Genomic DNA, 7,336 nt, shown 5'->3' with positions numbered 1-7,336 from the left:
TGTGAAGAGCTGTGCAGCCCTGATTCTGAAGAAAAAAATCAGGGCTGAGGACTTATTTTTGGGAAGGTGCAGCAAATAAGTGTATCAATACACAGAACGAAACCACAGTTGCTGTTCTCTGTCGAAGCACTCATAAATTTGTTTAGTATTTTGTTTAGTTTTTCGTGCAAAGATGATATCTACATTTAGGAACTACAAGTTCTCAAAATGCTGGATTATTTTAAATGCTTTATGTAATTCATTCCCAGTTAGTGAACAGCTTTGGTAGCACTACTACAAATTTACGACCAAGGCTTTCTGAGGAGCTGCTTCTCTTATGAAGAAGCTTTCCCAAACCATGAGACAATCCCTTTTTTTTCATGCCAGAATTCCCTAAGAACTGTCTTTGCACTTGTAGCAACACTCCACAAAACAATACAAAAAATCTCTTCATTGACAATCATTTGGAGCACTTCAGTGGTGGTCGCCAGCTGACAAAGTGAGCGCCTCATGTTGAATTTGCTACACAAACTTCAGAAAGATGAGCTTAGGCTAGAGGAGTCATAAATAGTTTGCTCTTTCTGAGACTGGATGGTGGGATATAAGGTTAATCTTTGTGGAACGTGATCCTTTTTATAATTTCCAGTCCTTTCCATTTATGTCGGGTTATTTTACTTCCCCAAGATGAAATGTTGCATTTAGATGGTTTTCTGCTTCTTAGAAGATTTGCGGCAAATTAACTCTGAAAAATTCTCCAAATGCCACGAAAAGATAAATCCAAATAGGGAAGGACAGCATTAGACTCAGTTGTGCCAGAAAGGAAAGCCTGAATTTCTCTATAAATGATTTCTTAAAGTACTTTTGATGAATAATTCATCTTGGGAGAAGAAATATTCTCTCTGCTCTTTGAGGAACAGGATACCCTACAGAAAACTGAAATTGCTATTACGGGGGAATAAAGAACCACCATAGAAAATGTGGCTGTGGGAATACACTTAAAACTAAGTTTTCTACCCTGAATTAGGAAGATTTTTTTTTTTTAAAGATCAGGAAAAATATGACCAGGAAAACAAGTGCTTGGGCATCTTCCTTTGCTATGCACATGATCCTCCTTCACCTCGTGGCAGTGTAGGATATCTGCTCTTGTGATAAGACAGGTTGTCATATGAGGTCCCTATGCAAATGAGGGGTTTTGAAGCACTAAATAGGGTTAATTGCTTATGAGAAATTACGCTCTTTCTGGTTACCATCATGCATGTGCTGCAACATGTGCCCACTTGCCTTATTTGTCAGGGTCAGGCAGGATTTAAATGTACCCTTCTTATAGTATAGAAGAGCACCTAAAAGTGTATGATACATTTAGCTATGCAAATGTTTGAGCTGTGTTCTCTGACTGCTGCACTTTCAAATCTCGAAGGACTCTTGGATGCAAATAAAGCAATTCATGTTTAATTATTATAGAATCAAAGACAAGTTCTGGTGAGAAGGGACCTCTTGAGGCCTCTAGTCCAACCGTTTGCTCCAAGCAGCGATAACTTCCAAGTTACAGCAGGTTGCTCTGGGCCTCGTCCAACCAAGTTTCAAAAATCTCTCAAGAAGGAGATTAAAGAGTCTCCCAGGGGATCTCTCTCATTGTGAAAACTTTTTCCTTACATCCGATCAAAATCTCCCTTGCTGCAACTTGTGCCTGTTGCTTCTTGCCCTTTGCTGTGCACCTCAGAAGACTCTGTCTCTCTCTTCTGTACAACCCCTCTCTGCAGGTTGACTGTAACTCCATGTATGCTGAGCCTTCTATTTGTACAGTCGGCTGCACAATTGGCCCCTTGTAGCCCACTCATCAAGTCCATATTCTAATTTGGATGCTACAGGAAGCAGTCTCAAAGCCTTGCGGAAAGATAAATGACATCCTCTTCTCTCCCCTCTTCCACAGAGCTGGTCATCAAGGAAGGCTCAGATGTGAAAGGCTGTTGAGTCAGAACAGCCCCTGTACAAAACCAGGCTGGCTAACATGCACGAAAATCTTCTTTTAGTGTTCACAAAAGACTGCTATAAAGCACACATGAATCCAAGTTTCTTTTATTTAAAAAGATGTCACTTGTATCTGTGAATTATAACATCTGTGCTTATGTATTTTAAAGTTTCTTAGGTTGCTGAATGCATGCAAGAACAGTTATTACACAAAAACTGCTGGGCCTGAAAATCTATTTTCTGTATCTGACCTTCCATCTCTGGGCTAATTCATCCCTTCTCTATCTTGTCCCACTACTTCAATATTTTCAAATCTGCACTTTATATAATGGCAAACATTACAAACCCTTAATGCTACTACTACTAAAAAAAAAAAAAAAAAAAAAAAAAAAAAAAAACTATTGTAAAATTATCAAAATCCTTTTGGCTGATTGAGATTGGGCAGATGGTAAGGAACTGGAAGCCCAGTAAATGTCACATTAAACAAATCAGATTTGAGAGACAGTGTGTGTGTTTTTTGTAAATAAAACACTTTAAAAGAATGACCCTGTAGTGATTTAGGAGGAAGCTCTTCTGCAGGCTCAGTAATATCTGACAATATTTACAATGCAAAGTGCAGAGCATTTATGTTAGCTTGATTGTTTGCCAAAGTGTGACACCTTAACGTTACTGCATTTCTCTAGATGCAGGTGTTGAAGCCTTTTATTTTCTTCCCAGGACTTTTAACAGATTTTACAGCTTTGAAAACTAAAACTACTGCCAGCCTATTTATCAGAAAAATAGAGAAAACAGGGAAACTAAATGCTGCATTTACACCAAAAGTTATTTCCTTATAATTCAGTCATAATTCCATCACAAAATAATTATTTGTCAAATGGTGAACTAACTTTGTTTTCTGTGTATGAGAAGTTTTAACTCTCTCACTGTGTTTGTACACAGAGAGTCACCGAGAAAGACAGGGAGCTCTGGAGGACTCTACTCCAGCTTCCTGCTCAGCAATTAAATGATTTTCAGAACAAAAAATAGCTTCCTTGAATCCCGTCACAGTGTTGCTTGATCTATCTTTATGTATCAAAGGAGACAGCACCTATTAAAGTAATTAGTGACCATAATCTGAGCTATTAAGTATTATGTATCTGGCATATTGAATTAATCTGATATTTTTACAGGTTAAAAGACTGTTACTAATGGTCTTAGGCTGTTCCTGTGCTGCATGGTATAGTGTGGGACAGAGACACAAGTTTGGTAGAATAAACTCTTTTCTTTTAGAAAAATGGCTGACCTCCCTGCTCCCTGTTTTTAGTGCTTGCCTTGTCTTATTCAGGGAAGGAAAAATAGCAAAGCGGAAGATACAAACCCCATCTGGTGATGGTTTATAAAAGCTGGTCTTGTACTGTTAGCTTTTTGTAATCTCAATGAAACACATCTATTATTAAGGTTATGCATATTATGTGATATTTAACCTTGCAAAGAATTTGTATTCTGTTATATCATAAACTGTGGCAGGAGAAACACAGAATCACAGAATGGCTAAGGTTGGAAGGGACCTCTAGAGATCATCTAGTCCAACCCCCCTGCTCCAGCAGGGACACACAGAGCATGGGGCACAGGGTGGCATCCAGGCAGGTTTTGAAGATCTCCAGAGAAGGAGACTCCACAACCTCTCTGGGCAGTCTGTTTCAGGGCTCTGTCACCATCACAGGAAAGAAGTTCTTCCTCATACGGAGATTAAACTTCCTATGTTTCAACTTACACCCATTACCCCTTGTCCTTTCATTGGCCACCACCGACAAACCAGTGGGGGGGGGGGGGGGAAAAAAAAAAGATGAAAAGATGCAAATGCAACTATTAACAGATGCTAAGATCCCTAAACTGTCCTCCTTTCTCTCTGTTAGATTTACTTTCAATCTGGTGACCCTTTACAGAATAACATCGAAATCAAAGTCAAAACACTCGCTCTGACAGTAAAAGAGGACAGTAAAGAATGACAATAAATATGTCATTCATAGTGTTACTAAGAATGCCAATAAATATTTGAGGCTCAGAGACATTTTAAGACTGTGCAGGGTCTTCTTTGGAAGAAATAGGTTTCAAATTACATAGCTATCGAGGGGTTGCTAATATCTGTATAAATGCACAAAGTACTGTTCTGCAAAGAAAGAAATGTCGTATCTTTACTGGTATCTTTAATCCTGCCTTTTTTTTTTTTTCAAAATAACAAGGAATTTAAAACTGAGAAATGCAAAGTTAGAACATCATAAGCTGGGTTCCAAGTTTTGTTTAGAACAAAATCTTCCTACTAACAAAGATCTAGTTAATAAGAACTGGTTTTAGAGCTAGAGGGCTTAAAATCTTGAGATGCTAGGCTGTTTCACAGACTGCAGAGAGCGAGTCTGATGCATTTCGAAGTAGGACCTTCCTATCTTGTTTTTGTCTGGCTAGAGCACGCACTTCTTATCAGGCAAAATACAGACTTATTGATACAATCTTGCAAAACATATAAAGCAGCAGAGTTGACACAGAATTGCCAGGTACTGGAAAGAAGCTGTAGGCTCTGTCTCAGTTCTTACAAAGTCCTGAGTTAGAAACTCTATATACTACCTTATACAGGCTGTGTGTAATTCTCAGCACTATTTCTCAGTCATTAGTAAGAGAGTCATCACAGCATTTTATATCTTAAGTACGTTATAGGTTATAGTCCTAGCAGTTCTAGGGAGGGAAATTGTCCTTCCCCAGCCTTACCTCAGAGCTGTTCTTATCAGGCAGTTGCACCACATTCGTTGAGAGGGAACATGTAAGGTTTGAATACCGAGTCCTAAACTGTCACAGATGAAAGATGATGTGTGGGAAGATAGTACGATCAAGATGCAACATACAGCTTTAAATATATTCCCTGACTAAATATAGTTCTTTGCAGAGTAGATGTCAAACTTAACAAGTCACTTCGGGCTTCCTTCAAGGTCAATAAAGAACAAGTCAGTCATGTCCGTGGAAGTTATGGTGTGATTGCCTGATGAAGCCCATTCTTAGCAACTCATTCACAGCAGTAATTTGGGAGCGGTGAGCGTGGAAGTTTGGAGAAGAGTTTGGAAGAAATTTCAAATACAAGGCAGATTGTGGAAGAAGGTATAAAATCAGACATGGTAATGGGATTTTGAGGTCCTTTTTAATGCTAGAGCCAGGTCCGTACTCCAGATTAGGCAAAATGTTTTTTTGCAAGCATGACTGCATCAAAGAAACACGGGACTTGTAAGATTGTGTTCTCATCTTAGCAGAGAGAGCCCAGCTGAGCCACAAATACTACATTTGGAAACTGAGTTAGATTTCTACGTCAAGGATATCTTTAATTATTCAGTTATGGCCTCCAGCTTGGATACAGCTGTACTCTAGATCAGCAGTTTTTCCTTGCATATGTCTCTAAGGACATGAGTACCACATTGGATGAAGTTAACACAAAAATACTTACTATACTTGCACTCTTGCACAAATAAAAATAGATAGTAAAAGCAATTTCCTCTGTAGTTGATGATTTTTCTTAGAAAGAAGAATATCCACATGAATCTTTCCATAGAAGAAATGGAGTCTTCTCTACATTAACTATTTTGCCTCTTAACAGTGACTCTATATATCTTGTTTCCTATTTCCAATGTTCTTGGGATTTTATCACAGATTCACATTATTAGTTTCCATCTAGCACTTCTGCTCTGATAGTATCTTGACCATACTCTTGTATTAAGTAAAGAACATTAAAGATTCAGCATTGATCATTAGAGATAGCAGAAAAATCTACTACAGATTAATTAACTACAGTGAGAGTTGCATGGCTTAGTAATCTGGGGTTTGTATGATTCCTTTTATATGATCAAATGCCAGCTTGTAAGTTCAGGTCAAAGGATGCACGTTGCATTGGAAATAACAACCCTCAAAAGACTGTAGGGGCTACAAGTGGCTACTAAGTTAAATATCACACCCTTTTTGAATGTTTTGGAAACTGGTTTTCCACTGTTTCAGTTAGATGGGGACATCTGGAGGGAGTGGGTTCTATAATGTTCAGCAATAGGAAGTCTATTTTTGGTGTTGACAAATCAAAGATGTTGGGAAATTTGGAGGTGATTGACAAATGTTATAAAAGTGATTAGGAGAAACAAACCTAAGGAATATAAACCAAAATAACTTTTAAAACTGTCTGGTTATTCATAGTGGCGGTTATTTACCCCCTATCGTAAGGGCTCATGCATCAACCAGGGGTCTCTCTGAACGTGTGGCCAGCTAAACAACATAATTTTAACAAGCACCTTTTGGCCTAAAACAAACAAACAAAAATATAAATGTGCAAGCCCTTTGATTCAACAATTTCTTTCTTTTGGTCAGTGCTATATAGATGTAATTTCCAGCATTCAGCTCTTGTGACTTCCTCTGAAGACATTATTTGAGAACTTCAGAGGCCAAATATAGTCCTGAACTGTAATAAAACAAAAATTCAGACAACAAAATCCCCACAAGCACCACATCTTGCTTTTTTTTTTTTTTTTTGTACTTCTTGAAGAAGTTTCCAGTTCCCTGAACACCCTGCTGACAACAGGCTCTGAAAGCCTGGGGACATTTGGGGATTTTTACTGGTTTTAATGGAGGTGAACACTAGTCCATTACAAATTCATGACTTTGGTGAAACTGCATTTTATACCTCAGTTTCGCTGCAACTGCTCTCTGCGGTTACAGGTGCCTTACGGTAAAGTGCACTAGTCCCTGGGGAAACACATTCCCCGCAGCGAAAGCCTAGTCAGGGCCACCACATCCCAGCTGAGTCACTTTTAACCTCTATTGCGACTAAAAAAGCTCAAGAAGAAGCCGCACTACCCCTGAGGTTGCATCGCTGCTGCGTGGGTAGCCCCATCCGCCAAAGCCGCCACACCAGCCGCCTTGCCACCAGCAACCGGCTTGTTGAAACGGTGACGAACTCTAAATAAATAAATAAAAGGGAAAGAAAGGGGAAAAAAAAAAAAAAAAAAAAGCCCGGCTTAGCGGCGCTCACGCACTACTGTGAGTCACCCGGAGCAAACAGGAGACGAGCGGCGCCTCAAGGACAGGCCGGGACTTCCCCTCCTTCCATTCCCCTCCAAGGAGCACCGGGACGGGCTCCAGGCACCTCTCCGAGGGCCGCCCCGTGGGCGGGAAGCGCCGCGCACCAACGGTCGCAACGGTCCCTCAGGGAGCCACCAAGGCGGTGTTGGGGGCGGTGACAGAGGCCCTGATTGGCCACAGCTCTCGGACAGACGGGGCGGGTAGCCAATCAGCAAAGGGAGCCGCCATCTCCGCGCGTGAGGCGGGCGGCCGCCCGAAGCCGCCCGGTCTGCGGGGAGGAGCTGAGCGGCCTCCTCGGCGAGGGAAC

The sequence above is a fragment of the Tinamus guttatus genome, unplaced genomic scaffold (genome assembly GCF_059628265.1).
Source record: "Tinamus guttatus ecotype Peru unplaced genomic scaffold, ASM5962826v1 Tinamus_guttatus_pri_ptg000038l, whole genome shotgun sequence".
In the NCBI taxonomy this organism is placed as follows: Eukaryota; Metazoa; Chordata; class Aves; order Tinamiformes; family Tinamidae; genus Tinamus; species Tinamus guttatus.
Note: the sequence above shows the minus strand (reverse complement) of the source record.